Consider the following 24,873-nt stretch of genomic DNA (forward strand, 5'->3'; position numbering starts at 1 on the left):
ACGCTTTGATAATATTTGTTAAAATATCAGTTATTAGTCTACATAGTAGGCTAATGACATCCACGTGCAATATCTTTACAACAACAACGCCTAACAATTTATTTGGACAACTTTGTATAAAGGCTAAAGTTAACTTTAGTTTTGTTCTAGCGAAGGCTACGTTCACGTATGGCTTTAAACAGCGGTAATGCTAGCCATTTTGACAAGCACAATGATCTTGCCTACCTTGTGCTTCAGGCTTGCCCATTTGAAATAACTCCTCTCGCTTTGCTGTCTCCATCCTTTCTGTTTTCGTTGTTTAAAAAACGTGTTATATCCATGATGAGTCTCGAGTTAATGAATTAGCTTATAACATTGTGTGCTGATAACCAGCATAGATAGTAATAGAAAACAACAAGCTAGCCGACAACTTCTGTAGCATGCGTATGTAGGCTCTCCTGCTCAAACAAAAGGTGCGCGCGTGCATAGTTCTGCATTAAGTTGATTTTGATAACGTGTCTACAAACTTACTTTACAGAAAATTGTAAATAGCCTACTGTCATGCAGTTAATGGAATACTGTGCATAGTTGTGAAGTTATGGTAGCCTAGGCCTATTTGGTGTGAACACACACACACACAGGGGCAATTCTCTCTCGAGTAGCCTGATGATACGCACAGTGCGTAGTTGGGTATGGCCGTGGTTTTGGCGCGCCTTACTGAGAACGTCTGGCTGCCGCTCTCTCTTTTTTCGAGCTCCGCTTTCATATTTCCTAATTGTCTCATGCGAAGCCATTGTTGTCTGTGATAGCATTGATAAAGGGAAAGACAGGTGACGATAAGACATTTGTTTTCTTTTTTAAATGTCCCGCGCCGGGGCCCCCTAGTGGCCGGGGCCCGGGGCAGCAGCCCCTTTGCCCAATGCACAAACGCGGCCCTGTCTGACAGGATGCTTTCATTGAAAAGCCATTAGAAGGCACCAGCAAGTGTCACACCGTCACACTCCGCAGGCACGCAGTAATGGCGGCAGGCAAGATGGCAGCGCCCATAAAGTTTGTGGCGGATTGGTGTATACGGTCAGTGATTTGAAAGAAGAGTGACAGGTTTGCCATCAGTTGAATGGCCGGACATTATTGAAAAACCGAGTGTCTACAGTAAGGAGAAGCTGAGGGTGTATAAATCATTGAATGCATATAACTATCTCCTAAATGCAAAGATGTATCGCAAACGTGCTAATTACCAACCATTTCGTTCTAAAAAAACAATGTTTTTTAATACTTCAAAATAACATTTGATAAATGAACCTCACATTTTTCAGTAGCCATAGGTGTGTAGATTTGAACAAAATCTAGTTTGTTTCTTACCGGGGCTTTTACTGCCTGAAATATCTAATTTTGTTTACCACGCTCGGAGTTTAGTGCTGGGCCTTACACAGTAGTAGTAGAAGCTAGGCCTAGCTAGTAATCAAGGATCTTTGGTTTAGCTCTTCGAGTCACGGTAAAATGTAATTTTTGGTACATAGCTAATGTAGATACACTTATGGTGTGGGCGCTTGCGTTTCTTTAGGAATCCACCGTCTTGGTTTGTATAGAAATGAAAGTGACATACATGTAAAGAGGTTGGAAATACGGGACGATTGGTAATATGTGACGTTCCGATACAAGGCTTGGGTTATCGTGAGTCAAACGAACAACTACATTCTCACTGGAAACTGTAGCCTACTTATTTCAAATTTAACCGATGACTTTTTCGGTTCTGGCACCCGACAGCACAGCAAGATGAGACCATGATAACCTTTAGCCTCCCAAATATGACTGTTGGTTTAGCTTCCCAGCTGAGGTGATGGTTTGTTTTGCCTCCAGTGAACGTAATGACGTAGGCTCGGAAGGTACCTAAGTGCTACTATGCTAAGTTATTGCTAATGCCTATTAGACATATATATGTTTGAGATCACGTTTGCGATGCAGACCTTAATCCAAGCTGATAAATTGGCAATGGTATTTCAGTCAATGAAGTCAGTGAAGCACTCGTCTGCTATGATAGCTACCTACAACTTTAGCATGTTGACTCACTGATAATGGTTTAGCCCTAGCTTCTAGCTAGCTGTGCATTACGTTTGCATTTTGCCAAGTTTGGTCTCAAACGTAACTTTAGTATCTATCTGCCATCTTTGTAATGAAAGCCTCAGCATTTTAATCACTATTTAATAGGGGTGTCACGATTCGAAGCCTCAAGCCCAAGCCATTTGCACTGGCAAAGTAAGTAATAATCTCTTAACAAAATCATAATATTAATATTAGAGATATGGTTAACATTCTTAGTGCTAAAGACATTCCCCTCTCCTTGTAATAGGGCTGTGCAAAGTTCGAATTGCAATTCTGCTTCCTGTTTGCTACCTCACTTGAAATGCAAGTGAAATTCAAGAATTCAATTTGAATTCAAGAGCCAGTTTCAATTCAGTTCTGGAATTTTGCACAACCCTGCCTTGTATCCATTCCTCCAGCTCCACCATCTCACCGAGTGCAAGGCAGCCGAGTCACTACCCCTCAACCTGGAGAAAACTGTTAAGGTAAAGACTGATCTCTGAAATAATATTGAATACAGTGACTGGCCCCATCTATTTTAACACAGCAGTTGTCACTCTGTTTCAAATCAACAGATTGCATCTGCATTACTCATCTCAGATTTTCAGCATACTTCACTATATACATTACTTTAAAACATCTCCATTCATGCAATATTGCCTGAAAATATTATCAGATTGTATTGAAACACATTGATTTTCAATGTCAATCCATTCATGGAGTTGATGGTGCATACCAAAACGTTGAAACATACAAATTCATGTCCAGCATGACCAGAGATTTATTCTGGTTTGGTTTGGCCTTGTAGCTCTCAGCCTACCATGGTTAACAGATCACAACCATTTCTCTCCCTTAGCACCTCACCATGGGGCAGGACCGCAACACTCCTCACCACCTCAACTCCCTGCACCCGCATTTAACATGCAGAGAGTTACTCAAGGTAGGGACTGATCTCTGAAATATTAGTGAATAGAAAGGCCCCATGTGTATTTTATCAGTCATGGTTAACAGATGACTACCATTTAATAAAATTTTTCCCTCTCTCGCACACCACCCACCTCACTGTGGGCCAGGAACGCACACCACCCTCCTCAACTCCCTCCGCCCCCACACCAGCCCTCAACGTGCGTGAACAGAGTGTAGTAAGACATTTTGGCCTTAAAGTAGGGCTGTAAGAATATACGTGTGTGAACAGAGTGTAGTAAGACATTTTGGCCTTAACCAATTATGTGTGTGCCATTTTCAACCATTTACTCTTTTGGTGTGGTCTGTGAACATGTTAAAGAGGGAATTGCTGCTGTAAGCAGAAAGTGAAGGGGAGATTTATGAGACAACAGCTGTGGAATGCCATGTTCAAGGCGTTTGTGAAATCATGCTGTGTGTGCGTGCGTGTGTGTGTGTGCGTGTGTGTGCGTGTGTGTGTGCGTGTGTGTGTGTGCCTGTGTCTTCGGAGGAGTCTGTATAGGCCCTGCTCCGGCGGGCTGGCTCCCAAGACCTTATTTACTGTCTTGGGGTCAACCTTGACTGGATTCCAAAGATGTCGGTCGTTATGGGATACAGCCTTAAAGATATGGTCAACTCTTGGGTAACCAAGTCGTAAAATGGTTTGCATTGGTACATTAATGGAGATGTCATGTCTTGTCTGACTTGTCAGGGGGGTATAAATAATCAATAAAGATATATATATATATATATATATATATATATATATATATATATATATATATATATATAGATCAATAAAGTATCTATCTATCTATCTAAAAAGTGTTTCCTTTGTTTGTTGCATCAGACTGAGTCTGTTAGCAACACGACGTAGGTCTCTGGATATTCGTGAATAAAGCTCTCTGAGATTTCTCTACTCTACTGCCAACTGGCTTAGACTTCATTTCTCAACAATCCCTAGACAAATTTCTGATCCTACAGAGAGGAACTTTGTAAGTCATGTTTCTTTCTAAATGTAATCTCAATACCTATCTCATAATTGTATTGTGTAAGCATACTTGGCTTTGGATGCTACTAGGGCTGGGATAAACGATTATTTTTTAAACGATTAATCTAGCGATTATTTTTTCGATGCATCGATTAATCTAACGATTCATTTTTTCAGTCCGATTTGATTTCGATTCGATTCGATTATCTCCCAATTAATTCACTAATAGCAACTTATACATGTTTATTTACATTGAATGAAAAAACATGAATTCTTTAACATTGTAATATATGTTTATTGCTCTTAAGATTCCAAAATAAAAGACTATACAAGTGCAAAGTAATGCATTCTTAGTCAGAGGTAGCATTCAATAAAGTTCAGTCATTTTAAGACGTTCGTGTGGGAATCCTTGCAATTAACATTAACACAGTTAAAAGGCTGCTGATGTGTGGATGCAATTCATAACGTAGTTAGTTCAAATAACGGTTCGTACTTCTCCTTTGGACAAGCACTTTTGAGTCTTGGAAAACACTTTTCCATTTACAATGGGGTTTTTGCAAACATTCAGAGTCAATAAAATGAGCCTGAGTAACGAATACAAGCAGCTGCAAGTAAGCATGCTAAACTTGACATCCAAACAGTATTCTAACGTTAGCTTTGAAATACTGCTTGATTGCATACTGTAACTTAGTGTAGTCTCCTCAATGTACTACGTTGTGATAAGACCTTAGCAGAGTTTACCTTAACTTTAATGCTGTAGTTTTGAACAAATTTGCGCAGCATTGTCACGACGATGCTAAGCGGATTTAATAGCAATTTACCCCACTGTGTTCTATGCAGTGCTTCTATGTGGCAACAACAATCCTTCAACAATCGTGAATAATTTGTTAAATCACATGCAGAGGAGGAGCAGCGGGCTCGTTACGAGAGAGAGCGGGCGGGGCGAGGAAAGGCTGTGTGAGTAAAAAGTGCAGCTCAATGAAATTATCTTATCTTTAATTTAAATAGTAGGACTACAACATAGAACATCAATGTGTGGTGGCCGGTTTTGATTTCGTGGTGCCCAGCCACAGATTAGTCAACGTATGGAAAACACTGAAGGTGTAAAATTAAAAATATTTAGCAGCACATGTTATGCTTGACGAATCGACGCTCATATTTTGTGTCGACGTATTTTTTGCGTCGACGTCATCGATTACGTCGACGCGTTGTCCCAGCCCTAGATGCTACATACCATAAACATAAACATAAACAAATCTGTGTTTCAACCAAGCACGCAATCAGGTGTTTCAACCAAGCACGCAATTAGGTGTTTCAACCGGCGGTGGATCGGGCAACGAGGAGACGTGTTCCGCCTCCATCCACACAAATGGAGTAATAGGAGAAATAAGCATTAAACTATCTTTTTATTGAACTTCTTGTCAATCACCACCTATTTATTTTCTGATATTTTAGCTGTGCATAGTGCAGCATTTCATTGAAGTTGTAGCCTATTAGATAAAATATTTTATGTCTGCACTGACCTAGGCCTATAAAGCACTAAATTAGGTTTTGACCACAAAATTAATGTAGAGTAGCCTAGGCAACGTAGGCTAAAACAGAATAGCCTATAACCTGTAACTTTCCATAAATGTCAATTTTATATTTCCATTGAGTAGTGATCACTTTTGTACAGTAAATTGATGTCTTGACTTAAACCTTTTCTGTTAGGCTTATTGACAGTATTGTTAAGTTAAAAATATGAGGCAATGCAAATTAAGCTTAGGCCTATATTGCTTAGGCCTAGTGATAGGATAAACTATAGGATAAAACTACAACTATTTTATCCTACAGCAAGAACAGAAGGGATTTTGAAAATGAGAAAAACAGGTCCAAAACGGACCCGGGCCAGATGAGCCTTTATAAGTCTGTTGCAGGTCCACGACATACAGACAAAGACCCACACATGAGATCCACCTGGGTAAATGGCCATAGCTGATTTACATGAGCTCCACCTGGGTAAATGACCCACACATGAGATTCACCTGGGTAAATGACCCACACATGAGATCCACCTGGGTAAATGACCATAGCTGATTTACATGAGCTCCACCTGGGTAAATGACCCACACATGAGATCCACCTGGGTAAATGACCATAGCTGATTTGCAATACCACACATGAGCTCCACCTGGGTAAATGACCCGCACATGAGCTCCACCTGGGTAAATGGCCATAGCTGATTTACAATACTTTCAGACGAAAGGACTGGATGGCCTTGGCATGGAAACCTGTCGTCATTTCTCACACAACACAGACAGATGGAACTAGCTGTGGAGTCTTTGTCATGGAGGCGCAGCAAACCATCTCAAACCAACTCAAATGTGGTTCTACCCCCATGACCCTTCATGCGTCAGATTCTTCCATCTCAAACCAACTCAAATGTGGTTCTACCCCCATGACCCTTCATGCGTCAGATTCTTCCATCTCAAACCAACTCAAATGTGGTTCTACCCCCATGACCCTTCATGCGTCAGATTCTTCCATTTCAAACCAACTCAAATGTGGTTCTACCCCCATGACCCTTCATGCGTCAGATTCTTCCATCTCAAACCAACTCAAATGTGGTTCTATCCCCATGACCCTTCAAGCGTCAGATTCTTCCATTTCAAACCAACTCAAATGTGGTTCTATCCCCATGACCCTTCATGTGTCAGATTCATGATCCTTCATGTGTCAGATTCATGACCCTTCATGCGTCAGATTCTTCCATTTCAAACCAACTCAAATGTGGTTCTACCCCCATGACCCTTCATGTGTCAGATTCATGATCCTTCATGTGTCAGATTCTTCCATTTCAATAATCATGATGTCTACAGGCTGTTAATATTCCGAAGCAACTCAGTATTGACTCTCAACTTTGTGAACAGATAGCATGTGTAATTATCCATTTAAATGTATCATCAGTTGTACATTGTACAGTCCTGTCACGTTAGTTTCTGCTCTTTTTTATATTGTGAAATCATTTTCAGAGTCCCAAATGTCTGCTCTCAATGCAGACAGAAAGATATTCTTTGGGTAAGTATCACAACTTCAGTGATACAATATCAATGTATGAAAAAGCACTGAAGTTAATGTGACTTGGTTTATAGTTTCTACAGATTGAATGTGGTAAATGCAACAGATGGTTTCATGCATCTTGCCTTGGAATGACTCCTCTACCAGTTCCAGAGAAAGACGTTGAATGCTATTGTAAATATTGTAAATGGTTAATAACACGTTGAATATTTGAAGATTAATTAGGTCAGAAAAAATGGATCCTGTAGCACCACAATCTCTACATGAGACCTGTAAGCCTAACTAGCAGCCTACCATTGGCAGCTATACTGCAGCAATTAGAATGAGCAAAAGGTATTTTTATTGATTTATTTCCTGAAAGAAAGCTAGTAGTCCATGTCACCAGCCTGAGCAATGATATTTGTAGACAGTAAATTTCGTACCAAAATCGTAGTAAGAAATTTTGGCCTTAAAGGTGTCTTCCATATAAGTGTGAGCTATATTCAACCATTTACTATTTTGGTATGGTCTGTGCAAATGGTTAAGAAAGAGACGCTGCTGTAAGCAGAAAGTGAAGGAGAGATTTATGAGGTAACAACTGTGGAATTCCATGTTCAAGGTGTTTGCGCAGCCATGCTGTGTGTGTGTGTGTGTGCTCCATGCTGAGTGCTGTGTGTGTGTGTGTTTCATGCTGGGTGTATGTGTGCTGTGTGTGTGTGTGTGCCATACTGTATGTGTGTCCTCCAAGGAGGCTGGTAGGCCCAGTTCGACGAGCTGGCGCCCCTAAGACCTTATTTACTGCTTTGGGGTCAAGCTTGACTGGATTCCGTGGGCCTTGGTTGTTATGGGATACAGCCTTAAAGATATGAATGACTCTGTGGTAACTATGTCGTAAACAAGTTTGCGTACCATTAATGGAGATGTCATGTCTTGTCTGCACTGTCAGTAGGGTATGAAAAGTGTTTCCTTGTTTGTAACAGACTGCGTCTGTTAGCAACACGACGCAAGTCTCCAGATTCGTGAATAAAGCTCTCTGAGATTTCTGACTTCACTCCTGGCTGACTGAGACTTCATTTCTGAAACAATCCCTAGACAAATTTCTGTTCCTACAAAATGTAGTTTATTATCAACGTTAAATGGCTGCTGCCATAAAGCGGTGGCGTTAGAGCAGTGTTTTTCAACCTTTATTGTGCCATGGCACACTTTTGACACTTAAAATGTCCCACGGCACACTAACATCCTGTGTGAAGAAAAATAAACATACCATAGCCTAAAATTTCAAATAATACACAGATATGGCCTTATTATGGCTTCTATGCAAGACCTGCTGAATAAAACAAGCACCCTCTGTTTCGTTTGTAGGTGACTATATCCAAGGGCGTCGTAGTGGGGGGACAAGTGGGAATAAATTACCCGGGCCCCAAGTAGGGGGAGGGCCCCTAAGGAGTTGAATTTTATTTTCCTTAATAATAAATAATTTCCTTAATTTAAAGATCTTAATAAATGTTATTAACTAATATAGATGCAAATATTTCGGGTAAATGCATCAGTTGATTAATAAATTGTGTCCAAGCCAACATTGTTTGAGTGCAGGCACCCTCTCCCTTGCACGAAATGGTTCAGTCCGCCTTCCCCTGCTAGGCGCATTTTTGAAGTAACGTTAGTTCTGCCGAAGCGGCAATGCAGACGGTCACGTTGTGAAGATGTCTAAGTCTAAGAAAGCTAAATCCGGTTCCCAGAAAAGAAAAGAGGCAAGAAAGGGAGAAAAAAAGAAATGAGGGAAAACAAGTGTTAACAGACTTCTTTCCCAAGAAAGGTGAGTCCAATGTGAAAGCAATAGTCTACAAATGAAATGAACTCCTGAAGGTTACAAAACACTTCAATACCACCGCGAATCCGCAATTATCAGTGCTAAAACAGCATTAACACAAAATTAGAAATAACATGATGCCTGATTTATAGCCTACCACAACATTTAAATAGCCTACTAATTCGAAAATTATTATGAGCTAATAGCTTAACTTAGTAGGCTCAATGTTATATAGGTTCATGAGGAAAGGCTGTCAAATTAGTAGCAAAGCTAACTTGTGAAAAGCATCACACTCAATTTCAGATACTGTCACAGAGGGTGATGCAGCAGCAGCAGACCTCTCACCATCTGATGTGGACTTGAGACAAGGTGAGCCTATAGTTTAAAATGAAATCACACGAAAGGCTATGTATATTTAGCAACACTCATGCTCTGTCTTTCACTGTAGTCTAGTCTAATTAGAATAGACCATTTTTTTGCCAGAACCATCAGAAAAATAAAATGTTCTTATGTTTTTATGAACAAATGAAAAATGAAATTTGAGGAAATTTTACACAGAATATTTAAATATTAAAGCATGTTCAGTCACATCCATAAGGCTACATAAGCTGAAACTGGTTAAAAACTACCTGAGATCGATCAACAATGAGTCAGGATAGATTGAACAGCCTTGCCCTTCTCTCCATTGAAAGTCAGTTAGCAAGAAAACTGGACTTTAAGGACCTCATCAAGGATTTTGCCACCAAAAAGACCCGTCAGTGGGCACTAACTGGAGTGTAAATTTCAGTGTTTAGCACTTTGTGGAAGTCTGTTTTTTTTTAATGATTTTTTTTTCTTTCATTGAAATGAAGCATTTTGTTAATGTGGCATTTTTCTTTAATATGCTCCTTGATAGATAGCTGTTCTCTTCAGTCAAAAGTGTTCAACTTGTATAGCTGTTCTCTCAGTCAAAAGTGTTCAATTTGTATAGATAGCTGTTCTCTCAGCCAAAAGTGTTCAATTTGTATAGATAGCTGTTCTCTCAGCCAAGTGTGTTCATTAATTTCATGTTCTAGCTTTTAAACATTCTTCAAATAAAACAGAAATTCAGTAAAGTCTTGGGTAATAAGATTATGTTCTGTTATACAGTACATATAAGAGTTGTTAGATTAATTCAATGTGTGAGATAGTAGTTAGTTGTGAACCCCATGCTTCATGCTTACAGCCGGTGGTTGATTGGTTGGGGGGGGGGCCCAGAATTTGCTGCTACGCCCCTGACTATATCTAATTTATAGCATATAGGCTACAGGCCAATGGTTTGGACACACCTTCATATTTCAATGCGTTTTCTTTATTTTCATGACCTCATTGTAGATTCTCACGGATCAAAACTGAATGAATGAATGCAAAGTTATTTGGCCCACAGATGAATATTTGTCAAGTTATGCCTCGCTGAATATGGTGTTAATTTTTTTTTTAAAAACATCAACTTTGAAGAAACTAGAATATAAGACATGTTTTCAGTTATTTCACACTTTGTTGTATCTAATTCCACGTGTTCATAGTTTTGATGAATCTACAATGTAAATAGTCATGAAAATAAAGGAAACGCATTGAATGAGAAGGTGTCTTGAAGTATTGTTTTGATGTGTTGAATGTAAGTCAATGAGAGTTGTTAATCGCTAACTAGCGGCGACCAAAGAATAGGCCTATAGACAGTCACAGAGCCCATAGGCAACAAATCAGGGAAACAACTTACTTTTCAAAGGAGAACCACGGTGGTCTTGGTCACGCCTTTTCCGCCCTCCGTTGTCGTTGTAGCTACTTGTGGAGTTTAGTTCGTCTGTTCTATCTGCTTTCGTTTCCCAGTAGGCTACGGGACTATGCCCGCACTATCGCTCGCGCTGTGGCGCACGGAGAATGTCGCGGAAGAGTCGCGGCGTTGTTGCGGTCGTGGTATCTCTTGTTTCCTTCCGTTTGGCGATGTTATAGCCTACGTCTCAAGTAAATTCGCGCACGATAACTGTAGTGTCACCCGTTACAAAAAGCTAAAAGACATGTGTTAGTTATAGGACGTTCGACACTGATATGAGGCATCGAAGCTTGTATCCCTCCAGTGAAGAAGACTGTTTCGACAGAGTGTGTTGAAGCTTGAGTCAGTAGCCTACTATCGATGCTGCCTGCACGATGCAATCTGCACATGCGCAAGATGCATGCGCGCAGCTGTCAAAACAGCTGTTAACTTGTACCAAATTGGCATAAACACGTGATGTCCGAAGCTTCAAATAGACCTCTGAAGTTCGCCTACAAAAAAGCTACAATCTTTGCCCATATATAAGGACGGTACCTTGGGGTAGTAATTTGGTAGTGATGGCGAACTTAACCTTTCTGAACCAGATCAGCTCAATCCAGTAGCCTACTCGAAGCTCTAGAACTCTGAGGACCTCTGCTGGTGAAAGTTAAGGAGCATTGTGTCACGAAATGTTTCAGACATTAGCCATGAATGTCTGAGTAGACGTGTGGTATCCTTTATGTATCTTTATTTTGTGTAATATCATTATTTGGGACATTCCAGAGTTAGAGGACATTTGGTGTCCCCCCCCCCCCTAATATTTCAAATACTCAAGTCCAAAATAACATATATGTTCACATAACCTGCAAGTGAAACTGTCATAAAACAAAACATAATAATCTGCTGGGGGAAAAGTGGTTCCTTTACATGATTAAAAATACCGATTAGTTCTGGAACCCCCCTTAAAATGGGGTTTTTATCCTGTCCCCGGCTCCTGATGACCAACTTTTAAACCTTTATTATCTTTTGCAGTATTTTGTGGATATGCATCTATTGTATTTGTAAAAAAGAATTTCTTTGATTATAACATTTTGAATACTATCTATTGTGCCATGAAGTTGTGTCCCCGAATGTGCACGCAACCCTGTTACCAATACCATTTTTGCCTGGCTGATGAAGGGTTAAAATATTATGTCATATTACAAACAAAAAATGACATCAACTAATCATTTTCAAAAAACATGGGTAGACCAAAGGTGAGTGTCCTCTTGCAATTTTAATATATTTTCTAACTTTTTGGGATAATTGAGTACGTAAAGCTTAACCACACAACCCTGTTACTCATGTTTTAAGATTAATGTTGAATAATTAACCTTTTAATTTTCTGTATTTGTATAACCACATTGGTCCTTGACCTTGGTAAAATAGCTAAATTTCACAGCTAGCTTCTGTTCATAAGGTAGATGCTATATTAGCATTAATTCGCAACCCGGTTACTCTAATTAAAGTAACATGGTTATTATCATAGTTATCAGGGTATTTTTTGTTAACTATGATATATTTATGATTACTCCTTGGTCACTTCGCACTCTAATAGAGTAACAAGCATATGAACATAAGTTAAAGGTGCTGAATGCGAGTGCACCATCTTGTATTCTGCCTAGTGGATCTCCAAAGCAATTACAAGGACAAAATATAGCCGCAAGCGGGAGTTACATACACCCACCAAATTTGGTGTGTGTATCTAAAACTATATGCCAACCACAAGTCACAGTGACATAAGGGGGCGCTATGGAGTTCCTGGGCAACGCCCGGTGCCAAGCTTTTATCCCTGTCTATTCACTGTACCACTTGATGTGTGTGTCAAATTTCAAGACTTTTCAACCATGTTAACCACCTCAAAATATATTCCAACCACGAGATCAGTCACCTAAGGGGGCGCTAGCGATTCCCTGGGCCACGCCCGGGGTCAAGCTCTTGTATCTAACTGCTATGCGTGACACCTGACGTGTGTGCCAAATTTCAAGAGTTTTCGACCATGTTAATCACCTCAAAAATAGGAAAGCAAAAAAGTGGAATAACAATAATAGTGAAAAATTATAATAATCCTTAGAAAAACAATAGGGCCTTGCGCCCTTCGGTGCTCGGGCCCTAATAATAATCCTTACAAAAACAATAGGGTCTTGCGCCCTTCGGTGCTCGGGCCCTAATTACATACCAAACATGAATTTTATGAATGGAAAATGTTGGATTTTGTTATCAGCCAACTGAAAACATTACACATTGTACCTTGAAAACCCCTCATGGAGAATAGACAGGAGGAAGGAGTGATTTCAAGTTTGGTTTCAACTGAACTAACGTGTAATAACACGTAAACACTTTTGGGCTGTAACCAAAACAAAGCAAAACCGAAAAACCTCAGATATCAAACCAGAGTTAACTTTTCCATTGCTTTTTTACTTGATATGTCATTACTTAACTAGTTCACATAGCATATGATTTTCCTGCTAGCTGACAAAATGAAATCCTGCGTATAGCACCTTTAGGGAAAGGTTTTTTAAATTGTTTAAATTACATCATCAGGCCAATGTATAGCTAGATAGATTTATCTCAGCGGAAAGCCAAAATTGTCCACAGCCTCGAGGCTAATGTGGTTACAGCAAGGTCGTTGGGTGCAGCACCAAGGTACATTATCTGTGAAAGTAGAGGTGTAGGCTACTCATGAAACCTATTGTGATGACTGAGGAAGCCTCTGAGCTTCCTGGTTAGAACTCCTTAGCAACGAGTCCATAGCAACCAATTCATGTGTTGAATTTGCCATTACCCAGTGTGCTTTGTTTAATGGTCTCAATGTTTTATTGTTTTATTTCGTGTAGATGTTAGTTATTAGAGGTGTAACTGTTTTTGCATTCATGTTCATGCTTGTGTTTCCACAATGTTGTTCTGTAGCTGTGCTGAAATGGCCACCCTTTTGGTGGAGTGTGTTGTGTAGGATGACAAGCCAGAATGTAAGTCATTCAGGTTGAAGTTGTTAAAAGCAAATGTCTGACTTGTTCTGTGAAGCTTCATGAAAAGTGAAAATAATCACACTATTTTAAAATCCTATATAAGGTTGTTATGGTACAGAGCAATTCCCATTCTGACCAGTTGGTGGCACTCTGCCAGTATTGCCATCGCATGTAGCCTACCAGAGTAGAGTGAGAAGCTACTACCGCGTGTTCTTCTCGGTCTGTGACTGCTTTAAATAATTTACAATCTACACACACACTTATTGACATATGAGCCGTTTTGGTTCCGAGAGTGACAGTGGTTGCGGAGGATGAAGGCTACATTTCTCATGAAAAGTCACTTGTCTATGAGTGTATAGGTCTGCATACCATCAATGCCTCCAAAAATGACTGTTATATCTGAAAAGTCACTTGTCTATGAGTGTATAGGTCTGCATACCATCAATGCCTCCAAAAATGACTATGTTATATCTGAAAAGATACGTATTAACACATTTAAAATAACAGCAAAACTAACTAGGCTATTATAAGAAGCAATGAAGGATAGCATACAGAGCCTACCGTATCAGTTTGTGGTTTGTGTCTATATCTTGGGCCAGGGACGGAGTTCTTCTGACCACACAGCCGAGCTGTGACAAGGGAGCCACCGTATCACCCCCATCGTATCAACTCGGTGCATTGCTGCTCGGACTCTGCCGTAATGTACTCGAATTCTCTCAGTCACTAAAGCTGATCTTACACTCCGATATCCCCAGTCAAGTCAAGTCAAGTCAGTTTTATTTTTAAAGCGCATTTAACATGCAGAGTGCAACCCAAAGAGCTCCACAAACAAGACACATAACAACAAGACAAAAGATGCCGGATGGAGCGGCGTAGTCGCCAGCGTACCCATGACATCAAGACATGACAAATACATTTTAAAAATAACAAATACAAAAAATGCCGGACGGAGCGGCGTAGTCGTCAGCGTACCCGTGACACCAAGACATACAAGACAGACAACAAAACAAATAAACAAACAAATAAAAAGTAAAAAAAAAGAAAAGTAAATATGTTTAAAAAGGGGGAAAAGTGATGTTAAAATTAGTCCAATTTCCAAACCAGCTGAAAATGTCCAAGGGCAATGATGATCTGTGAAAACTGCGCACAGAGCTGTGTCTTCACAACCGATGCAATGCCAACAAAGTTCTTTAGCAACTGACCAACCCGGTGAATTCACTGGCAGTCTGGAGATAATGTTAACGCCTTGTAGACTGCAGTCTGGAGATCACTGGAAGCACAGTGTAAAGTAGTGGGTGATCGTGTAGATCCGCAATTCGGTGGACTTTTAACAGCGACCGTTTGTTGCTCCCATGGTTCGAATTACGGGGGGTATTGGGGGGGTCCGACCCCCCTAGATGAGACTCGGACCCTCCCAAAAGGGATGAAAATAATCGTTTGGGGGGTACTGAAAAAATATAATAAAATGTAATGTTATCCAATATTGCATGTAATTCAGTGCAGTATTTCCATCACATACCAACAATTCAGGATATAATCTAATGAAATACGATTTTCAAACCCTCACCCCCATTGGGCTGTACCATTTCTCTGGTACGTTCAGACTGTGTTCTTTGCTATGATATAATACTAACGAATTAAAACAAATGCACAGAGCTGCAAAAGGTATATGGGTTTACAAGCGGTATGGGTTAACAAGCGGTAGCCATACATTTGTCTAATATTTCACTGCCTTTGCAATACAGTGATAGCCAACTTTTGAAAACCATTGAGCAGCAAGATCGCTATGGTTTAACCGGAGGTCTCCCTTCCACTCAGCGGCCACGACCATCGCTGCTGCATAACTTAAAAAACATTAGGCATGTGAGGAGTTCAATAGATATAGGCTACTGATCAGGCGATTTAGCAGACTAATCAGGCGATTTATCATTTTGTGCAATTTCATTCTTAATGTCTTAACAAGAGGGAATATGCACTAATATTCAGGGAATTTCGCATGTACTGTAGATTAGTGGTTCTCAACCTTTTTTAAGCAAATGCCCATACACCCATAATTGCAACGTTACCTGCAGTTTGTTTGAAACGCTATGTGAACATATAAGAAGTCAATTGGATCTGAAATGTCTTTCCTCGTTGCCATTATTAGAGATTTGTCTGTCATAAAAGCGTATTGCGGCAAACGTTTTGTGATATAAACTGCGCACAATGCACTAGGCTATCTATACATTGTATGAAATGCCTAGGCTAAACAACATGAATATATTTGTATTCCAACCATGAACAAAAGTCGAACAAGTCATTTTTTTCATTTGCTTGATGTAAAACAAATCAAATGAACCAAAGGCAGGCCTTGTATTAGGCTAGGTAAACTTGACTATTAAACGGGAGACTTTCTGTAGCCCATCTGTAAACAATTCTGGGTCTTAAATTTAAGTTGTTTGCAATACACTGCTATACCAAAAAATATTTTTTGACTGTGGCGCGCAACTTTACGCACGGGGCGCACCTTGAAACAGTGTTTACCCCTGCCCGAATTCAACCCTTCCCATAACGTGTAGGGTGCATTGTGCTTGCTAGTATGATTAGTTTCTTTTACCTTGTTGGTCAGCCAGCCACGGTCATATGACCTTTATTTCGAAGGAAAATTGACTGTGAACCATAAGTGTGAAATCACGTGCAAGCCTATATAAAATGGAGAGTGACGTCACCAGTCTAAATAGCTCACGGCACAACTCTAACACTGCTACTCTAACACTGCAACTCTAACACTGCTACTCTAACACTGCAACTCTAACACTGCTACTCTAACACTGCTACTCTAACACTGCTACTCTAACACTGCAACTCTAACACTGCTACTCTAACACTGCAACTCTAACACTGCTACTCTAACACTGCTACTCTAACACTGAAACTCTAACACTGCTCTAACACTACTCTAACACTGCTACTCTAACACTGCTACTCTAACACTGCTACTCTAACACTGCTACTCTAACACTGCTCTAACAAGCGAGCCACCGTATCACGCCCATTGTATCAACTCGGTGCATTGCCGCTCGGTAGAGATGCGCGGTTCACGGTTACAGCCGCGGACTCTGCGGTTAAACCACGGATCGGGCGGATGACGTGAAGAAATATAATATTTTAATTAAATTCGGGCGGGTGGCGGTTGAACCAATCAAATAAAAAAAATACAGTCTATACAGTGGAAGGACCAACGTCAAGCATTAGACCAGAGACAGTGCGCTCAACTTGTCCACAGAGATGTTCAATTGCTTTGAGCCAGAACATAATGAAGCCTATAGTTTAAAGGTGCTCTAAATCTAAGCGATGCCACACGTTTTTAGGCTAAAACATTTTATGTCACTTACAAACATCACCTCACCATCCGCCGCCTGTGTCCTGAATACACTGTAAAAAAAACACAATCTCTGTGGACAGCCCAGGCTCCAAGGTAGGCCTAATATAAATGAGACTGCCATAACGTTAACGTAACATAAAACATTAACGTTAATGCCACCGTCACAGCAACAGCAAGTAGCTAAGTTATGATAGCTAGCCTAACGTTAGCTGCTACTTACTTAGTTGATCCAACAAGTATGGATGAGTTGTAAGTTAGACAGTACAACGTACATATCGATAGACTGTACACATGCCCGAATTTAATGTAGTACAATTTCACAATGAAACATTAACGTTAGCAGCTACATAAAATAATCCTTGCTTACCATTAAGGTGGAGCTGCGAACTTGTCAGAGTGCTGAACACCGTTGGTCTGACTGACTGAACTGTTGCTCAAAAATGATCTCCCGCCGGACAGTTCAAACGTCGTCGCGCGGTGCACGTTTCAATCACCACGTCAAAATTTCCCAGTAAACCATTAATCCATGACTTTTCGATATCTTTTCAAAATGATGATTTGGATGGAAAATCAACATAATATCAATGTCACCTTGCGATCTGGGAGCTTAACTTTGTATTTATGTGCAAAAAGAAAACAGAAAACCCCATCTGATTTTCCGCCATGTTTTTTCAAAATTTTCAAAAAGCTGACAAGTGAGGGAGGAGTCAGATTTATTACTGTGTTATGATTCGCAGCAAATTTTTATTACTGTAGTTTGACCATTTTTGACCATAATTCATAGCGAAACCACAGCAACATACTGTATTCACAAATACAGTACACATTTTCCCCAAAAACAGCAGTGATGCTGTGAAAATCACAGAATCTTGTTACAGTGTATCCTTGTTGATACATTGTTTTATATGTAATTATTGGGTACTTATATGCCTCTGGGAGCCTCTTTGTCTGTGGGCAAAAGTTACCTAAGTTAAACCCTCCACAATACACACGCACGCTCTGAGCTGGTGACATGTTGAAGGAAGAGGGCACCCTTCCCAGGGGCCACGAGGTGCAACCCCAGGGTGAGCCAAACGTTACGACACTACAACCACCTGCCCCGTGTTAAAACTATGTGGCTAAACACAAACTCACTTTATGCTATTACCTACATGTTAGACAAACGTCCGTGGTCTATGGCAGTGGCAACAACTCACATTAAAAGTGTAAGGAGTACATGAAACATTCTACCTACCCAGACCACAGCGAGGGTGTTGTTCGCAACCAAAACCAGCATGAAGTGCACGGTTTGTACCGACCAGTGATGTGTCCCCTTGCCCACGTCCCAGCAGAATAAAGAAGAGGCCGAGCTGAGGGGGATCTCACCTGTTATCAATCACTTGGGCCCCCCCCAAATCATCAGGGCCCCTGTTATCAATCACTTGGGCCCCCCCTGTTATCAATCACTTGGGCCCCCCCTGTTATCAATCACTTGCCCCCCCCCCCCCGAATCCTCAGGGCCCCTGTTATCGGCCACCCCCAAATCATCAGAGCCCCTGTTATCAATCACTTGGGCCCCCCCCAAATCATCAGAGCCCCTGTTATCAATCACTTGGGCCACCCCCAAATCATCAGAGCCCCTGTTATCAATCACTTGGGCCACCCTTTGCAAAGTTAGTATTATAGGCTATTTATCACAACGTTGTCAGTCGCGTTGTCAATCGCAAACGCAAACTTATTCAAACGGCTACAATTACCTGTAGCTTAATTTGTGGAGGTCGAAGAGGACCTGTTTGACATACGCATAGTCATGGGCGTAGGGCTGCACAATTAATCGAATTTTTATCACGATCACAATTTTGGCTTCCCACGATCAAATTTGCGTGATCGAGGGATATTAAAAATGCATGCTCTACCCATAGAACCAACCTGGCAACCCATAGAACGCTCCGCTACAAAATAAATGAAGCCTCCTTAAACCTGTCTGACCATGTGCCTACTGTACATGCAGCCTACCAATGACAGCTGGTCCCTGCACTGCTCAGCCTGATGCACTGCTCAGTTTGGATGCACTGTGGACTAGTAGCATTATGTTAACTATTAGTAGGCTGGTTAGATACAAAAAAACGACGATCAAAAATCAAATGTGTGGCACAGCAGAAGGCCAAGAGCTTGTCCCTCGAAACGGATCATCCGTTGTTCGAAAATATTTCGGATTTCAGGCAAGTGAAGTTAACCAAAAACATAAGCAAAGCAAGGCTCTCAACTCATACTGTGAAACACATCACATTGTAACAATCAGCCCTTTAACGTTATTTTTAAACGGCTGTGTTACTGTAAACGCACAAGGGGTTCTTGGGAATGAAGGTAGTAATCGACAATGACAAAACACTTCAATACGGTCACAAATGCTTTTTCCTTCTTAACTAAACATATATGCATAACAGCATGTGTAAGGCCGTTCATAAAGCACACAGCAACAAACAAATGTCAGACGGCGCTGAACACAAACAAAAAAAGACGCACCAAACAGTTCATTTGAATGACGCGCGTAGCGCGGTATATTTATCAATGCACCAATTATTCCGTGCACCCACACATTACTTGAATCACCCCCCTTGTCTCAGTCCACAAAATTAAACTAAAAGTCCAAACTAAAGGAAAAACTACAGGTCTTTCCCAGGATCGCGCTACAGTCTTTATATTCCAACCAGGAAACAGGTAGGCCGCGAAAATAATCCTCTGTCGGAACGCAGCGAAAAATAAATGATCCACAACGAAAAAGGCAAAAAGTCGAGCGCTGATCCGGTGGTATACCACGCCAAAAAATACCAAAACGAGATAGATCTCACCAGATCCGTAGAACGTCGGGCAACGTTAATGCACGAAGTTGAAGTTTGGGTCCAGGCACGTCCTCTTGCTGGAGACGCGCGTACGAGACAACAGTCTATGCAGTATAATGTTTTGTTCTCTGGCTATTAAAGCCGTCTCTTAAAGTAGCGTTTGAAGAGTTTTCAAACCAAACTGACTAGCTTTAACTCTCTGTAGCTGCAGCAAATAATACTGGCGCCACGCATTCAAACACATCCGCACTTGCTGAATCTCTCCACGGACCGCCCCACACACCCGACGCACCCACCTAAGTAAGCTTGGGTGCGCGGTCATAGGAATCGCGGGCGGCCGAGGCCTTAAAGAAACACCCCACATTCTTACCAAAACCACAGTGAATAATAAATATATTACACAGGTATACATAAGAATATCATTCCTCATACATAAACATTATATGAACTCGAGGCAATATGTACTGTGCAATACTAATCTTTAAGGAACACTTAAATTAATGTGACGGTGTCACAGATCCCCCCCCCCCAGCCGGAGGCATCGGGGCCTGAACCTCGAAGTAGGGCTTCAGGTTGACCACATTAACAGTGTCAATCTTTTTGTTCTGGTCATTCCACTGTATACGGTAATTGATGGGGCCTAGTTTTCTCATCACAGTAGCTGGACCTGACCACTTGGGCGCAAGCTTCGATGAGAAGTTTTCTGATGCTTTAGAGAGCGGGTGAGTACGGACCCAGACCAGGTCTCCCGGCAGGAGTTGTGCACCTCTCCTGTGGGTATTGTAATACCTGGCTTGTCTGGACTGACACGCCTCAACTCTCTTCTTGATTTGTTCATTCATTTGTTTTTGCCTCTCCAGGAGGGTGTATGGCGACTGGTGTGGCGTAGGAGGTGAACTGATGAGTCTCTCCAGTGGACCCTTCAGGGTCCTTCCGAGCGCCAGCTCTGCAGGAGTGCGGCCTGTGGTTTCATGATGGGCAGCATTGATGGCGAAACGGAACTCCCTGATCCACTGGTCCCAGTTCTTATGTTGGTCCCCCACGTAAGACGCAATCATTGTCTTGATGGACCGGTTGGACCGCTCAGTGAGGTTGGCTTGGGGGTGATAACTGGTGGTGAATTTCTGCGTCACTCCCCAGGTCTTGCAGAGGTTAGCCATTTCTTGTCCAGTGAACTGCGGCCCCCGGTCAGAAACCAACTCCCGTGGGACACCAAAGCGGGTGAAGATTTCATCTTTCAAGATGGACACAATGCGGTGTGCCTTGCCATCTTTTAAAGGAAACACCTCCACCCATTTGGTGAAATAATCCACCAGGACGAGAAGGAAGGTGTTGCCTTTTTTGCTGCGGGGAAAGGGCCCCATGAGGTCCATCCCCAGCTTTTCCCAAGGGTCCTCCACTGGAGTAGGCTGCATGAGGCCAGCCGGCTTCTGATTTTCAGCCTTGTAGACTTGGCAGATGGTACAGACCTTGACGTGATTCCAAACGTCTTTGCGAATGGATGGCCACCAGGCTACCTCAAGGATCCTCAGGAGTGTTTTCAGCCTGCCCAGATGCCCACTCAGAGGATGATCATGGAAGTAGGCCAGAAAGACAGGCACAAGAGACTTTGGGACGACCAGCTGATATTTTTCCCCCCCTTCCTTCACAGGCGACCGTCGATACAGGAGGCCTTGCAACTTTGTGAAGCCTATCCTTTCCGGCCTACTAAGGGTGTCTGCCTCTTTTGCTAGGTCTATGACCTCTGAATCCTCTTCTTGTGCCTTCCCTATTTCAGTCAGGGAAGAGGGCAGATCGGAGGAGTCGGAGGCATTCGCCAAAACACAGACTGCAGCTGAAGAGGGAGGTGTAACAGCTCGGGACAGGGCATCAGGCACGATGTTATGGAGGCCTTTCCTGTACTGGACTTTGAATTTAAACTGTTGGAGTCGCAGGATCCAGCGAGTCAGGCGAGAGGAGGTTTTCGGACAATTGAAGGCCCAGGTCAAGGCGGCATGGTCGGTGTGTATGGTGAACTCCACCCCCTCAAGGTAGTGCCTCCACTTCTCAACCGCCCAGACGACTGCAAGACACTCCTTTTCAGAGGTGGAGTAATTGCACTCTGCACCACGCAACCCCCTGGATGCGTAGGCGATCACCATCTCCCCTTCAGCGGTTTTCTGCACCAGCACAGCCCCCAAACCCACATCACTGGCATCCGTGTGGACTTCAAACGGCAGGGAGGTGTCAGGCTGCATGAGGATAGGTGCATCCACCAGTGCCTTCTTCAGCTGATCAAAACTGTGCTGACATTCCTCTGACCAGACCCACTCCACATCCTTTCTCTTCAGCCGATTCAATGGGGCAGCCAGGTCAGCAAAATGGTCAATAAACTTGTGATACCACCCCACAAGGCCTAAGAAACGCTGGAGAGTCTTGATGTTAGTGGGTGGTGGATACATGGTCACTGCCAGAGTCTTTTCTGGATCCACCTGCACGCCCTTGTCCGAGACTACATGGCCCAAGAACTTCAACTCCTGCCGGAAAAAGGCACACTTTTTAAGGTTAAGGGTCAGTCCAGCCTTATGAAGCTTCCCTAGGACGGCGTGCAGATCCCGGAGATGTTGTTCAGGCGTAGGTGAAAAAACTATGACATCGTCAATGTATACACAGCAGATCTTCCCTCTAAGCTCCCCCAGGACCTTCTCCATTAACCGCTGAAACGTGGCTCCGGCATTCATGAGCCCAAATGGCATACACCTGAACTGGTAGAGGCCCATAGGTGTTATCACGGCCGTCTTGGCCTTACTGTCTGCGGACATGGCGACCTGCCAATAGCCGGATTTCAGGTCAAGGGTGCTGAAGACTGCTGCACCATGCATAGACTCCAGTAGCTCGTGGATCAGAGGCATGGGGTAGGCATCTGGATGGGTTTTGGCATTGAGACGCCGAAAATCCACACAAAATCGAATGGAGCCATCTGGCTTCTTGACTAAGACCACCGGAGCACCCCAGGCAGCCTGTGATGGCTCAATAATGCCATCCTTGAGCATCTGCTCCACATGGTCAGCGATGATCTGCCGCTTGAAGGGCGACACCCGGTATGCCCTGCAGCGGACAGGCACCTCGTCAGTGGTGAAGATCCGGTGTTCCTCAACTCTGGTCTTGCCTAGTGTCCCAGAGCATACCATGGGCCAGGCCCGGAACAGTTCCCTGACCTCTGGAGGGTGGTTTGGAAAAACAGGAGGCGCCACTTTCAATGATGGGAATGGACCCAATGAGCCTGGGCCGGGAACAGCTACATATAGGCTGGCATTGGAACGAGCTTCAGGCTCCTGCCTCAATGTTCCCTCTAGCGGGTGAGACAGAAAAGGATGGAAAGTATAGGCCCTGGGTCCCTTCACTCCATAGGTCTGGTCTCCCATATTGATGATGGTGGAGGTTTTGCTGAGAAAGTCCAAGCCTAGGATGATCGGGAAAGCCAGGTGGTCGTCAGCCATGATAAATGTCTCCAGAGACCATATCACCTCATGCCAGGTGTACAAAATCTGTGTCTTCCCCACAGCACCATAAGTCTTTCCATCGGCCAGGGCAAAGCTTTGGTTATCACTCGGCTTCAGACGCTCACCGTCACGAGCCAGCTCCAGCCAGACACTCTGCTGCATGAGTGAATAGGTGCATCCAGTGTCAAACACAGCATGGCACTGCTTTCCCCTCACTCCAATTGGGACATGGAGGAGTACCACTGGAGGCTTCCGTCCCAGCTGCACTACTGCCACCACATCAGCAGATTTCTTTGCATCCCTAGAAGGCCCCTTGTCCTGGGTCTTCTTTAAGCCCTTCTCCTTGGCCTTTTGCTGGTCCACCTTTCCCCAGTACTCTTTAGATGAGCTGCAGTCTTTCTCCACCAGGGTGCCAATCTGAACCAGCTGGTCCACGTTTGTGACGGTGCCCCGGAGACAGCCAGCTATTCGAGGGTTGCAGTTGTTTAGGATCTTGCGCACCAACTCGGTCTCTGTGATGTCCGGTTTCCACCACAGACAAAGAGCACGGTAGTCGTAAGCAAAATCCCTCAGACACTGATCTGGCAACTGTACCATGTCCCGTAGCTTTTCTTCTACCTCGGTGAGGTAATCAGGAGGGAGGAAGGCATCCTTAAAGGCATTCTTAAACTCAGGCCAGTTGTGCACATGGTTTTTCGCCACCATCCACCAGCTATGTGCTGGCCCTTTAAGCGTGTTGGACAGGGCGCCTATCAGCTCTGCATCAGACAATGGCCGCACTGCAAAAAACGTTTCGCAGCGATCAACAAAATTAAGAACATCGGCCACTTCCCTGGACCCACTAAAAGAAGGAAACTCCATCTGTATAGCCGGCCTGGAATAAACCACAGCGGGTCTGAGGGTGGGTTGGCTACCTGAAGCACTCACAAGAGGTGAGAGGCTCGTGCTTAGTGTAAAAGGCTGTGTAGGTGGCTGAGACAGTGCTCCCATGAAGGGCGTCTGAAGCTGGGCATCTACCACACCATGAGCTGGTTGGCTTGGAATGAGCTCTTGAACATGAGTAGAGGGCTGCACAGCACTGTCAGAACTAGCTGCCACGTCAGGAGTGGTCATGTTGGTGAGAAGAGGAGTTATGCCACTGATAGACGGGGTCATAATAGGCCCTGCCGTGCTAAGAGAAGCCTGTGTTTGTGTGAATGCACTGGAGGAACTAGGTGCCAATGGAACACCATAGGAAACTTGAGCAGGAGTGGAGCGGCTATGAGGGGGAAGAATAGTAGCTCCCGTGCGTGGATAAGGCCTCGGGAGAGCAACAAGGCTAGCGCGCTTCAGCCGTTCAATTTCTGCTTTCCATTTTTCATCACGCCTTTGTAAGCACTCCACTAATTTTTCCTCAAACTGCTTCAGTGTTGTTATCATGCATTGCTCAAGCGCCTCAACACTTCGGTCCCCATAACTCCTTATACCTGCTTCTCTGTTCAAGGCACTATTAACAGAATCTCTGAAGTCAGTCTCCAGTGTATCTAATCTGTCCATGACTGAACCTAAGTCAGTGGTAATGGCTGTGAGAGCAGGAAGTGTGAGGT

General features: G+C 43.0%; 1 protein-coding gene across 2 annotated transcripts in view; it reads right to left on the reverse strand.

Moving 5' to 3' along the window:
* The window catches only part of LOC143121802 (uncharacterized), a 149,266-nt gene that overhangs the window by 32,065 nt on the left and 92,328 nt on the right, over nt 1-24,873 (reverse strand). The window contains exon 1 of one of the 2 annotated variants that reach the window (XM_076282423.1): nt 10,579-10,869. The exons of the other annotated variant lie outside the window; for it this stretch is intronic. The gene's annotated coding sequence lies outside the window, so the exon portion shown is untranslated. Of the gene's footprint in view, nt 1-10,578; nt 10,870-24,873 lie in introns of those variants that run through there. 2 annotated transcript variants of the gene reach the window in all.

This window comes from Alosa pseudoharengus, unplaced genomic scaffold (assembly GCF_046254945.1).
Source record: "Alosa pseudoharengus isolate Yale_2024_CS ecotype anadromous, Long Island Sound unplaced genomic scaffold, YU_APseudo_1.1 YU_APseudo_1.1_scf_1, whole genome shotgun sequence".
NCBI classification, from domain to species: domain Eukaryota; kingdom Metazoa; phylum Chordata; class Actinopteri; order Clupeiformes; family Clupeidae; genus Alosa; species Alosa pseudoharengus.